At 37.1% G+C, this 14,165-nt stretch overlaps 1 protein-coding gene across 6 annotated transcripts in view; it reads left to right on the forward strand.

The window, feature by feature from the left end:
* ZNF292 (zinc finger protein 292) overlaps positions 1-14,165 on the forward strand; it is an 89,230-nt gene that overhangs the window by 46,496 nt on the left and 28,569 nt on the right. The window lies entirely within an intron of this gene.

Consider the following 14,165-nt stretch of genomic DNA (forward strand, 5'->3'; position numbering starts at 1 on the left):
ATAGCTAAATCACTAGTGTGTAACACTGTTTAGAGTTCAAAATTGTATATACCATAAAGACACAGTAGTTGGTCTTGGTACTTTTCTTGAGATTATTTAGGAAAGTGCCCAGACTTCAGTGTAATCTTTCCCAAGGCATTTAACTAGAGAAGTTTATATGCTTATGTTGTTTAGTTTATTAGTTAACTTTTTCTTCTCAGTAATAGTAAACTCTAGGTATTTTACAATGTGGTAGCATGTTGTGAAGGCCTAAGAAAAGATTATTAGATCTGTCGTTACAAATTCTCATACTTTTGCCAATAGCTTCCTAGCCAGTTCCCCCAACCAGTTTATCTTTATGCTTCTTATTTCTGTCTCCCTTTTTCACTGAATCTGTATGCTTTCCCGATTGTTAGCTGTGTTATCTGCCCTTTAGTTTTCACAAGTTTTTTAATTTAATTTTTTTAATTAAAACATTTTTTTAACAAATTATTTATTAAAGAGCTATGATTTACAAAGTTACTGACAGTTGAACCAGTCCCTCCAACAGTGAAGAAGTTGTTTTTAACCCTTTTCCTTAAGGACAAATAAATTTTAAGACCTTGGAGAAATGTAGAGTAATGCCTCATTATTTAAAATAATAGCATTTAAAAGTAGAAATTTTGAAATTTTTTTTTACCTGTAGCAGATTTTATTCCCAATAATATATATTAATACCATTAAGCTTTATATTTAGTATAAGTTATACTTTGTAATCTTTCTTGGCTTTTGGATATATTGTTAATATGTTGACAGTATGCTAATGTAATATCGGTTACATTATATAGTTACTGACTGTGAAAAATGCTTTTCCAGCCATGGTTTTTCTTAACCTTCACAATGGTTACTGTGAAGAGGGTAGGGATCTTATATTGCCTCCTGTTTTGTTCTTATCATACAAGACAAGGTTTAAAAAGATTAGTTGTCTTTTCTACATCACCTTGCCAGTGATAATGTGGCAGAAATTGAAATGAGATTCTCAGTCTCTCTGTTTTTTAGGAAACATGAGTAGGGCACCTCCTGGTGATTCTCAAAGACCAGGGTCAAGGAGGTAAGGCTCAGGGTGAGGACTTGAGGCCTCAGTAATAGTGCTCAGGAACTTCAGGCCACATCTTGGTGATGTTCATATGACCAGAGTGCTTGGGTTCAAATGAGGTCTGCCTCCTATGCTATTTCTCTGACCTTTCAACTTTTCTCTTTTGTGTACTAAGCTCTGTGGCACCTAATTTAATAAAAATTGAATTATATCAAACATACTAATGACATAAGTCCCTTTTTTTCCTTGTTTGGTTTCTGGAGAGTTTTTGCAGAATTCACACATTATGCTAAAGTAGTAAAATTCAGTCTTTATTCCAGAGATCTAAGATTTAATTTGAAAGAAAATACACTCATGGCATTACTGATTGAATATGCTTAGCCTTGTTTTTGTTAGTAAATACCTCTGCCCAACTTTGTGCTGCTGTATTTTTATTTTTTCTAATCTTTAGCTGATACAGCCTCCTCTGTGATAGCATATGGGTTGTAGGTTGTCAAACTTCAGTAAAGCTCCTGAAGCAATAAGAGAAAAGATATGCAGTTCATCTTGCAGGATTGATCATAACTTGGTATTCTGTTACTTAATATGCTGCTTTGATGGTTATTATTAGGTAGGGTATTATTTGTTTTTAGTCAATAATTCCCATAAGCTACGAATGAATGCTTATTTATTCATTGGAAATAGGTGGAGGAATTAACATTTCAGACATACATAATAATTCATTTGCATTTTCAAATTCAGTGGTTCAAAAATAGAAAGCATTTTGGTTTTATATATCTACCTCTATATAAACACGCACACACACACACACACGTCTGTCTGTGTGCGTGTGTTCTCCGAATGTATTTATGTTGGGATCACATTCATTGGTATGTCGGGGTTCCTTCTGGCTGTATCAGGTGTCACTCCTAGCAGTACTCAGGGAACTGTATACCACCTGAGATTGAACCAGGCTCAGCCACTCTTGCAGTACATGGATTTTTTTTTTTTTTTGAAAGACATGAAAAGCTCAGCTAAGTGAAGAAATGTACTCTTTGACTTGGTTAAGATTGAGTAGAACTCCTTTTATTTTTTTGGTGCCACTCCTGCTCTACGCTCTAGGGATTACTCCTAGCCGTGATCAGGGTACCAAATAGGATACCAGGGATCAAAACCAGTTCTGCTTAGTGCAAAGCAGGATCCCTACCTGTTGTGCTATTGCTCCAGACCCAGAAATTACTTTTAAATGCTTATCTTACCTTAAGGTGTTAGCATCCTCAAGCAAAATACATAATTGAAACAGTCAGTGGCTGGCCTTTGAAATATCACAGGAATTCCATTTTTGCTTATATATTGTACTTTAGTGCTTTAGTAATTTCTGGATTGCTTATTATTTTTGCATTATTTTAGCTTCTAAAATATCACTGAGGAATGCTTTATCCTTTGGTTCTAGAGTACAGTAATGATATTCATTCTGTTCTTAGAATCCCTTTCCATGAAAATCATTTAAGTTGTATTCTTGGGGTTTTCAGTCTTGAGCTTCTAGTATAGCTGTTCATAAAGCTATATCTAAGTATAAATCTCATATATTAAAGCAGTTGAGATCATCATATCTGTACTTAATCTTATTCTGTAGATTCAAAAGCCTTCCTGATAGTTACATGATTTTTAAATATATCATGATTACAGATATTTTGATGCATATTGTACAAAGTTCTATTGGTAGGAAAAATGGGGTTTGATTCTTGGCCACACCTAGGGATTCTTAGGATACCATATATTGCAAGGGACTGAATCCAGGATTTCTGGATGCAGTGCTTGTACTTCAGTTGAGCTGTCTCCCTGACACAATAGTTGTTCTTTTTAATGTATTATTCTCAGATTTATTGTGTGCCTTAAGTATGGTATGATCAGTTTATTTAAATTTTTCATCTTCATTGGTTAAGACTATTCTGAAGTTAGTATAAGATATTACCTATTTTGATAGTATCCATATTTGCACACTCAGTGAGGTTATTATTGCACCCAGAGTTTTTGTTTGTTCATTTTTGGGTTTTGGATCATACTCAGCTGTGCTCAGTGCTTACTCCTGGCTCTGCACTCAGTAATTACCCCTGTGACGGTGCTCTGAGGGCCATATGGGATGCCTGAAATGAACCCAGGACACTCGTATGCAGGGAAGTTACTATACTGTCACACAGGCCCAGTTCATGCAAGTTTTAGAAAATAACTACTTATGCTTTGTGTTTTAGTACATAAGTTTTACTTTTTTTCTTGTGTTCATTTTTTACTGTATTAGATCATTTTGTTAATCAACTTACCATTATCCTTCCTATTCCTGATTTTGTTGTTTAGGGTTTCTGTTTAGCCCATATTTCCTCTCTTTTCTAGACCTTAGCGTACAAGGCATCCAGGTCCATTTTAAATGGTAATAGTTATTACCATTTAAAAATTATATCCAGGAACTTCGCATTGTTTGGGCTCGAGGAATTTGGGCCAGACCTTGTGCTGCCCAAGGCTTACTCTTGAACTTGTGTTGGTGGGGGAGGGGGGACTAAATCACCATTGACCGCATGCAAGGTGCCTCTCCAAGACAGCATCTAGGATTCTCACAAAAGTCTTCCTCCTTGCTGTCAAGCCTTAAATCGGTAGCCTTTGATTATGATTGTTAAATCAACCTCTTCTTCCTTGTCTACTCCATAATTCTCCTTTTTGTCTGCAAGGATTTGATGAAGGACTAACAAATATTTGGTTATATTTCTATTAAGTTTATTTTATATTGCAGCCAGAAAGGTCAAGGGGATAGAGAATAGGCTTTGCACATAGGAAGCATGGGTTTGATCCCAGCGTTGCACGGATGACCTTTTAAAAACTGAGCCAGGAGTAGCCCTTGAGCACTGCCAAGTCAGTGCCCCCACTCAACCCCTACAAAGATTGTTTTCTGTTGCGGTTTGTTAGATTTTATTTATTATTTATAACTAAACTTTTCATTATAGAATAGTTTCTGATTTATAGAAAAACTGTGGAGTTCTTATATATCCCATAATCATTTATTAAATGGTTATGGGATATATAAGAACTACTATTTACTATAGGAACTACTATCTACTGTCTTGTGTAAATCTTTTATTTGTAAGTACACAGACATACATGTATAGTTTTGGTTACATGATTTGCACAGTAGTGTTGTAATTTACAGTACTCATAATCCAAAAATTTCTGCATCCCACCACCACCAATGTGCCCAAAGAAACACCTTTACTATCACCTTTAGTCCAGTGTTCCTCCCTCCCTCCCCCTTCTGTTATTTTAATCAGTTTTGTAATCCAAGGCCAATGATATATCAAAAACAATGATCTATCATAATGATTAATCCTATAAATAAATAAATCCTATATTCTGTTTTATTTTTCTGTGTTTCACAGATGAGGAAACTGATCTGGTGTTTGCCCTTTTTCCTCTGACTTACCTCACTTGACGAGATCCTTCAGTTCCATCCACATGCAGTGAATTGCAAAATTCCGTCTTTTCTTATAGCTGCATAATATTTCATTGTGTGACTATTCCATTGTGTGAATGAATTTGTACATTCATCTGTGGTTGACCATTTTGGATTGTTTTCATGCCCTGGCCATTGTGCTAAGTGCTACAGTGAACATAGATATGCATAAGTCTTTTTGAAATAATATTTTTGTGTTTGGGGACTAGCTGCTGAGAAGTGGAATTGCATAGTTGTGTGGGAACTGTGTTCTTAACTTTTTGTGGAATGTCCATTAAGGCTGAACCACACGTCCCCACCAAGAGTGAGTGAGTGTTCCTTTGTGAACAGCCCCAGCAACAATTTTTTTCCAGTTTTTATATGTCATTCTGACTGGTATGAGATGATATTTCATTGTTTTGACTTTCAGTTCCTGATAATAGTGATGATGAAAACTGTTTTATATACTTGCCACCTGAGGACTTCTTCAAAGAATTGCCTCCGCATATTTTAATGAAATTATTGGGTTTTTTGATAGTTGAGCTTTGTGCTTTTGATATCTTGGATATTAGCACTTTTATTTGATATATTGTGTGCTGATATTTTCTCCTGCTCAGTAAGGTATTTTTCAGCTCAAGTTTCTCCATGCCAAAAAAAAAATTTTTTTTTCAGTATTTTATTTTATTTTATTAGTTTATTTTTAATTAGAGAGTCAACGTGAGGGTACAGTTACAGATTTATACATTTTTGTGCTCATGTTTCCCCCATACAAAGTTCGATAACCCATCCCTTCACCAGTGCCCATTCTCCACCACCAGTAAACCCAACATCCCTCCCACCCTCCCCAGTCCCGTCTCCCCCCACCCCACCGTGCCGCTATGGCAGGGTCTTCCTTTTTGTTCTCTCTCTCTGATTAGGTGTTGTGGTTTGCAATAAAGGTGTTGAGTGGCCATTGTGTTCAGTCTCTAGTCTATATTCGGCCCGCATCACCCTTCCCCCACATGACCTCCGACCACATTTTACTTGGTGGTCCCTTCCCTGAGTTACCCAGAATGAGAGACCAGCCTCCAAGCCATGGAGACAACTTCCTGGTACTTATTTCTACTATTCTTGGGCGTTAGTCTTATAGTCTGTTATTCTATATTCCACAGATGAGTGCAATCTTTCTATGTCTGTCTCTCTCTTTCTGACTCATTTCACTTAGCTCCATGCAAAAAATTTTTAATATAAACATTTTTGTTTATTTTTTGTTTTATTAATCTATTATATGTTACTTTTTTCATTATTCATAAGCCAGTATTGATAATTTGTTACTAGCTTAATTTCATGCTTTATTCAGATTTCTTTATTTTTTACCTGATGTCCTTTCTTTATTTCAAGATTCCATTCGGATACTATGCTACGTTTATTCATATGTCTCCCTTGGTCCCTTTTGACTTTGACAACTTTTGAGGCTTTTATTTTATCTTTTTTTTATTATTATTATTATTTTTAATTTTTATTATATCACCATGTGGAAAGATACACAGTTTTCAGGTTTATGTCTCAGTTATACAATATTCAAACACCATCCCTTCACCAGTGCCCATATTCCACCACCAGAATCCCCAGTATACCCCCCGCCCCCTACCCCCCACTGTATAACTGATGAATTTCACTTCATTTTCTCTTTACCTTGATTACGTTCCATATTGCAAAACAAAACTCACTATTGTTGTTGGAGTTTCCCCCCAAGAAAGATAGCCTTACTAAGGAAGCATTTGATAATTGGTTTTCCATTAAAAGATGGTATGTTTTCAGTTTTTAGAAAAGGTCGTGCGGCCGCTAGTGCGCGGTTTGGATGTGTTCCAGTCCCGCAACCCGGAGCCGTGTTAGTTGCTGCTCAGTGTCGCCAGGGCTCCATTTGGAGAAGGCATCCCAGCTGTACCTCCTCCGTCTGGATCCCTGGTGTTGGCCCGGGTTCCGGTCCGGAGCATTTCTCCGGCCGCATTGCTCACCAGACTGCCTGGCCTCTTCTCTGTTCAATATGGCAAGATGACGCCGAGGGTGGGTCGAGGGCGGGACTTCCGGCGGCCGGGGCCATTTGGAGTTTGGGCTGGCGCTGCCCCACTCCAGTGCCCCCCCCCCCTCGGCTTGGATGTGTTCCAGTCCCGCAACCCGGAGCCGTGTTAGTTGCTGCTCAGTGTCGCCAGGGCTCCATTTGGAGAAGGCGTCCCAGCTGTTCAGGCTTTCTTTGTGTTTGGTGACCTTGACAGTTTGAGGAGTGTGCTCAGGTATTTTGTAGACTGTCCCACAATTGGGATTTGTTTTTTGTTACTTGATTAGAACTGAAATTTTGGGTTTCCTGGAAGAGGACCACAGAGGTCAAATACCAGTTATTATCTGAGGGTGCATAATCTTGACATGGCTTCTCACCATTGATGTTAACCTTGGTTATCTGAGAGTATGTTTGTCCTGTTTATCCCTTTTGCTCTTTTCACCTCTTTTCCATGCTGTACTCTATGAAAAAAAATAACTTAACGCAACCCTTCTTTTATTTTATTTTTTTATTTTTATTTTTTTAGTTTATTTTTAATTAGAGAGTCATCGTGAGGGTACAGTTACAGATCCATACATCTTTGTGCTCATGTTTCCCCCATACAAAGTTCGATAACCCATCCCTTCACCAGTGCCCATTCTCCACCACCAGCAAACCCAACATCCCTGTCCCGTCTCCCCCCACCCCACCGTGCCGCTATGGCAGGGAATTCCCTTTTGTTCTCTCTCTGATTAGGTGTTGTGGTTTGCAATAAAGGTGTTGAGTGGCCATTGTGTTCAGTCTCTAGTCTGTATTCGGCCCACATCACCCTTCCCCCACATGACCTCCAACCACATTTTACTTGGTGGTCCCTTCCCTGAGTTACCCAGAATGAGAGACCAGCCTCCAAGCCATGGAGACAACCTCCTGGTACTTATTTCTACTATTCTTGGGCGTTAGTCTTATAGTCTATTATTCTATATTCCACAGATGAGTGCAATCTTTCTATGTCTGTCTCTCTCTTTCTGACTCATTTCACTTAGCATGATACTTTCCATGTTGATCCACTTATATGCAAACGTCATGACCTCATTTTTTCTAACAGCTGCATAGTATTCCATTGTATAGATGTACCAGAGTTTCTTCAACCAGTCATCTGTTCTAGGGCACTCGGGTTTTTTCCAGATTCTGGAACGCAGCCCTTCTTTTAAAGGTAGTGAGCTAAGGTCTGAATCCTTGAAGGGACAGAACCTACATAATTTGTAATTCTACTCAGATTTGTCCTTCTCTCTGTGAACTCACTTGTATTTTCTGCTTTGGTAATAATCCATGCTGCTTTCTTTTGAGCTCATTTTTAAAGTTACCACCACTGGAAACTCTTTGAGGTAGCTTTATGTCGTTCAATGTCCTCGCATCATTGTCCATTTAGGACTGCTTCCCTTTTTGGTGCTATAGAATACTCCAGGCTGAATCTGTTCTATTCCAATCTTGGGATCAACCATTTCTCCAAAATTTCTTTGGTTCCTTTTATTGGGAATAGTATTAGAAACCCAGACCTGGCACAAGAATGGGCTTTTTTCTTTTTTCTTTTTTTTCTTTTTTCTTTTTTCTTTTTTTTCTTTTTTCTTTTTTCTTTTTGGTCAGTCACATTCGACGGTGCTCAGGGATAACTTCTGGCTCTGCACTCAGGAATTACTTCTGGCAGTGCTTAGGGGACCATATGGGATGCCAGGAATCAAACCTGGGTCAGCTCCATGCATGACAAAAGCCCTCTCCACCATACTATCACTCAGGCCCCCATGGATGGGCTTATTGTTAATGAGTTATCATTGCTTACAGGAATGATAAAGGACAAAGCAAGAAAATATGGGTATACTTAAGCTAGTTGCTATGCCTATGTTCAACACAACATATATGAGCTCAGCTAACTATAGGTTGTCTACAACTCTGTTCTCCTAATATCCTTTCAATCACCCCAATAGAATGTCATGTCATTGGAGTCATAATTTATGTAGCCTATTTAGACGGGTTTGTCCTTCCATTGGCCATCCATTTTTTAAATTAGTATTAGTATATTTGAATATATGTTAATTTTTTGTTGTTATTGTTAGATGCCAAGAGATGGAATTGCTTTGTCACCTGGAAGTTCTATATTTTTTGTGCAGTCTCCATAATGTTTTCCACCAGAGGCTGATGAGATAATAGTCCTACCAATAATAAAGGTTCCTTTTTCATTGCACTCCACTAACACTTAGTTGTTTCTAGACTTCTTGATGCAGTAATGAAATGGTTATCTCATTTAAATTTTTATTTACATTGGGCGGGCCTCTGTCATCTGTGAGGAAGTGTCTGATATCTCTCATTTTTTGAAAGGGATTGGTTTTGTTGTTGAATTTTGTAAGTTCTTGAATATTAGCCCTTAATCAGCTGTATGTGGTACATATATTTTCTCAAATTCAGTTGAGTGTTAATTTTAGACTTTAGGCTTACACCTGATAGTATTCATGGTCTGTGTAGTGCTGGAGACTTGAACCGGCATGTGGGTCATGACTGCCATGTGCAAGCATCTTACCTCGCTTATTATCTCTCTAGTCGTGAGTGTCTTTATTTTTGCCATAGTTCCTTTCATATTGCAGGATCTTTAAATAATTTGAGCTAGTCTCATTCATTTATTTTTGCTTTGTTTCCATTTTCCATACATCTAGATAATAAAGATACTCTGAAGTTTGTATTTTGGAGAATTCTGCCTGTGTTTTTCTAATGTACCTTATGATACTCTGTCCTAATTTTTAATAGTTACATTTCTTTTTCTGAATAAATGCATGCCATGTATAGTTAATTTGAGACTTCCTCTCAGATATATTTATTTCTGTAGGGTTCAGTTTTGAAAAATATATTTTCAGCATCATTTGATAATTACTTATTCCATCTCTTTCTATTAGCTCTGTTTATCCTAAAACTTATCAGAACTAACATAAGAATTCTTCAATTCTTGGGGCCAAACAAATAATGGTTCAGTGGTAAGACTCTTGCCTTGAACATGGCCATCCTGGGTTTCATCGCTGGCACTGCTTGTGATCCCCTGAGCATCACCTGAGTCATCCATGAACATAGTATCTCTAATGTGGTCCAAAAAAAAATTGGAGATTTCTTGAGTCTGTCTTGCATCTGTTAATAAAATAACAAGCATAAGAAACAAGTCTTTCTCAAGAACTAGTTACTCACTTCTACCCACTTGATTATCTTTGGTGGGTTTTTTGTTGTGTGTTTTTTTTTAATTTTTGAGTGCTAGGGATCTTCCTGGGATTTGGTGAAATACTGTGTTGCATAGATTAGTGTTAAGTCTGACACTTATGGAGCAGCCTTACTTCTGAGTTTTTTCTGTGTATGTCATCATCATAAGCTATAGCGCTGTCGCACTGTCGTCCCGTTGTTCATCTATTTGCTCAAGTGGGCACCAGTAATGTCTAGTACATTTTTAGTTCAAGAAGTCAATGAGTGTGTGTTTTAAAATCATTAGTGAGTGATTCTAACAGGATTAGAAACCTTAACTTTTTTTTTTTTTAATTACTATTTTAAAAGAGAAGTGTTGCAGATTCATGTAGGCCATAGTGCAAATTTGGGGCTTTACCCTCTGAAGACAAAAGGAAATAAACTGGAGGAAAACAGGAGTCTAGTGCTACAACATATTTGTACACACAAAACACTGGGTCCTAATGATAATATGATGGGGGCTAAGAATGGATCCAGAAGACAAGCAGAATATTATAAATTAGTCTGGCACATGATTTGTACTGGGAGGATAGGGGAGAATGGTGTGAGTAGAGGTGGAGAATAGGGAATGAGTATTAGATCAAGATAGAAGCAACAGATTTAGGTGGTGGTTTGGATGTATTGATGAGGAGGTAAAAGTATGTTTAAAGGCACCTCTCAGTTCTGACTTGAGCACAACAAAGTAGGTGATGATATACTTATAAAATAGCTAGTTGGAGATGCTTTTGAGGAAAATGTATGTTTCGTGTATGGAAAAATTCACCCAGATGACTAAGTTGATTCTATTTTGGGAGAAATACAAGATCTAGTCTTCAGTTTGGGTGCATAGTAAACTCACATTATTTGTGTAATGACTTAGCACAAAAATTGAACTTAGATATTGTATGCTGTTATTTAAATTTAATAACCTTTAGTACAGTAAATTCTTACTAATATTATCAAAGCTTTGTTCAATGTGAAACAAGCTATTGCTTTTGGTTTGGGGTCACATGGGGCAATGCTCAGGAGTTACTACTGGCTCTGCCCTCAGTAATTACTTCCGGCAATGTTTGGGGCACCATATGGGACGCCAGGGATCAAACTTGGGTGGGCCACATGCAATGCGCACTATATCTGCTATACTATTTCTCTAGCCCCTGAAACAAGCTATTTTTAATTAAACTAGATAAATAGCATTCATTTACATTTCTATTTACCTAGCCCCTTTTGTAGGAACAAATGTACTAATAAAACCTGCTTTTTCTGTGAAGTCCATAAATACAGAGAAAATAGATAAAAGCTACTGTCACTGTCACTATCACTGTCATCGAGTTGTTCATCAATTTGGTCGAGCTGGCACCAGTAACGTCTCCATTGTTAGACTTGTTACTGTTTTTGGCATATCCAGTATGCCACGGGTAGCTTGCCGGGCTCTGCCGTGCGGGTGGAATACACTTGGTAGCTTGCCGGGCTCTCCGAGAGGAGTGAAGGAATCAACCCAGGTTGGCCGTGTTGAAGGCAAGGTGTGCAGTGGGTAGCCCTACCCAGATAAAAGCTACACATAAGTAAAATTAAGATTATCATAATCATTTTTTATGTCTGGGAAGCACTAAAGCAGGTAATTTTAAAATTCAGTATTATAATTACAAGGAAAACATTTTCTAGATTAGAAATAGAGAAGGATATAAAAGAATATGAGAAAGGAAAGCAGTGAAAGAAATGGAGGAAGATTAGAGGGAGAGAAGCAAGCTTCCAGCAGATTCTAAAATGAGTGTTAGAATGTATAGAACATAATTTACCTTTGATTAATTTGAATCATAACTATATATATACACACACACACACAAAATTCTCTTTTACAAGTGAATACTACTTTGAGCTCTTTGATGCTTATAGGCAGTTATCAAATGAGGTTTTTCTTCTTTTTTTCTTTTTGGGTCACACCCGGCGATACACAGGGGGTTACTCCTGGCTTTGCACTCAGGTATTACTCCTGGCTATGCTCAGGGGACCATATGGGATGCTGGGAATCGAACCTAAGTCGACCACGTGTGAGGCAAACGCCCTACCCACTGTACTATTGCTCCAGCCCTGAGAATTTCTTTTCTTATTCTGTTACTATGTAAGGATGGAAGTCAGAAGACCCCATTATTATGCTCCTCATTCTATCATTAACTGACTTTACCCTAAAAAGTCATGCCTTCTGTGAGCTTTAGTTTACTCATCTACCAAATAATGGAGCTAAGGACAATTTCTAAAGTCTCTCCTGTTCTAGTAATCTTTATTCCTTTGAATTAATTTTTACATTAAGTGGAGCAACAGTTTTCTATTCCTGTGTTTAAAAACAAGAACACATCTACATTTAAAAAATTTAGTGTATATATTCTTATAAATTGAGTTAGCACAGAAGTTATTTTGCACAATTTGCTGTTCTAATGTACTTGATATCTGGAATTTTAGGTATTATTTGAGATTGTCATCTTTTTTTCTCTTTTCTTAATGGTTCCACCTTTTGTGTCCTGGTACCACACGTCCTCCTGAGCATGGATGGATACTGTCCTGGATGCCCCCAAGCACCCCAGGGTGGCCTGATGGCACAGGACCCCTAATATTGAATTGCCAGCTGCTTGACCAAGAATCCTTGGAGTGACCCACCCCTGCACCACTTGAGAGACTTCCATAATTAATAATTTTTTTGTGTGCTATGCTCTTTCTGAATTCATTGTGTGTGACTTTTAGTGGGAGCAGTTGAAATAATTTCTGGACTGTGGCTATCACAGTTTCTTTTAAGAGAAACTAAAACTTTTCCTGCTTTTTATTTTTGAGTATTTTTATTTGTAATTTCAGTAATTTTGACCATTTTTCTTAAAACTTTAACTTAAAATCTTCATATATTTGCTTGGTAGTGAACTGAACTGTGGACAAATATTTGCAGCTTGATTGTCCTAATAGGATTATGTCACACCCCCCCCAAAAAAAAACAAAGAAAAGGCAATGCTATGTATCTCAGTAAGCATCAAAATGTTCCATGGTTAGGTTTAATCTGTGTTCAGTCTCTATACATTTTGTTTAGTTCAAACATACTCTGAGTATAGTCTCTCGTTCTACTCTTCAGAAAATGGGTGAAATTGGGATCCATGTGTTAAAATGCTATGTGTGCATATAAAATGCTTATATGTATGTTTAATGATTAAGATGACATGATTATCCAACTTCTCCAAGAGGTTTTTATAGTGGGATACAATTACAGATTTTTTAGAAAAAAGCAATACTAAAGGTAGTAAGGAATATTTAGAGAAGGAAGAAGAGCTTGGATTTTTTCCTAGCAGTGATTTATTAGATCTGTCCTAATAAGATGATAAAGTTTTTAAATTGATCTTTTTAAAATTTTGTAAGCACTAAGAATTTCAGTGGTTTGAGAAGAATAGGAATATATTAAGTATAAGTGGATCTTAAGCAAATTAGTATTTATATTTTTAGATGACATTACAAACCCACAAAAAAGTAATACTTAATTAGCAGACTCTTCCCTTTTTTATTTCTGTAGATATTTTAATTTGTTCTGCAATTTCAGTTAATGCAAAATGGACTTGACCTTTGTAAAATAAAAAGTATATCATCAGTATTGAATATAATTATTAGTTGAGTATCATATTCTAGAATGGTGGTCTTCAACCATCAGTCTGCAGGTGTACAGAGATTGAAAACCATTGGTTCAGCACCTTGGTTATAACTGCCACCCCATGGTGTTAGGTCGATGTCTAAGCCCATTTTTTTGCATGTGGCTGTCCAGTTATGCCAGCACCATTTGTTGAAGAGGCTTTCCTTGTTCCATTTCACATTTCTTGCCCCCTTATCAAGGATCAGGTGATCATATATTTTGGGTTGCATGTAGGGATATTCCACCCTGTTCCATTGATCAGCGGTTCTGCCTTTGTTCCAGTACCATGCTATAACTGCCACCCCAAAGACCTATATGCAGGACAGGTGCCAGTATACACATGTAAAATTTGAAGAATACTGTTCTAGAATATCCAAATATCATTTTTGTGGTTGCTCTTTTAAGTGCAGTCTCTTGCACTGCAGAATTCTAGGAATGCTAATCGTTGGTATGAAAGAATAATGCTGTGGTGGGGGCAGGGGAAGAATTTAGTATAATTTTCATAATACCAGCTTTAGAGTTCAATGCAAAATTATTTTGATCAAGATTAATTCACCTCTAATGCAAGTTTCAAAAGTAGCAGTAGAATTTTTTACTTATAAGGTTATAATATTTTGTGAGAGCCTGGCAATAGAAAATTAAGAAATTTATTCTGTATTTTCAAAGAACTATATCTTGTTAAGTGTATTGCAAATGCAATATTACAAAATGTTAATAACCTATT

This window comes from Sorex araneus, chromosome 4, assembly GCF_027595985.1.
Source record: "Sorex araneus isolate mSorAra2 chromosome 4, mSorAra2.pri, whole genome shotgun sequence".
In the NCBI taxonomy this organism is placed as follows: Eukaryota; Metazoa; Chordata; class Mammalia; order Eulipotyphla; family Soricidae; genus Sorex; species Sorex araneus.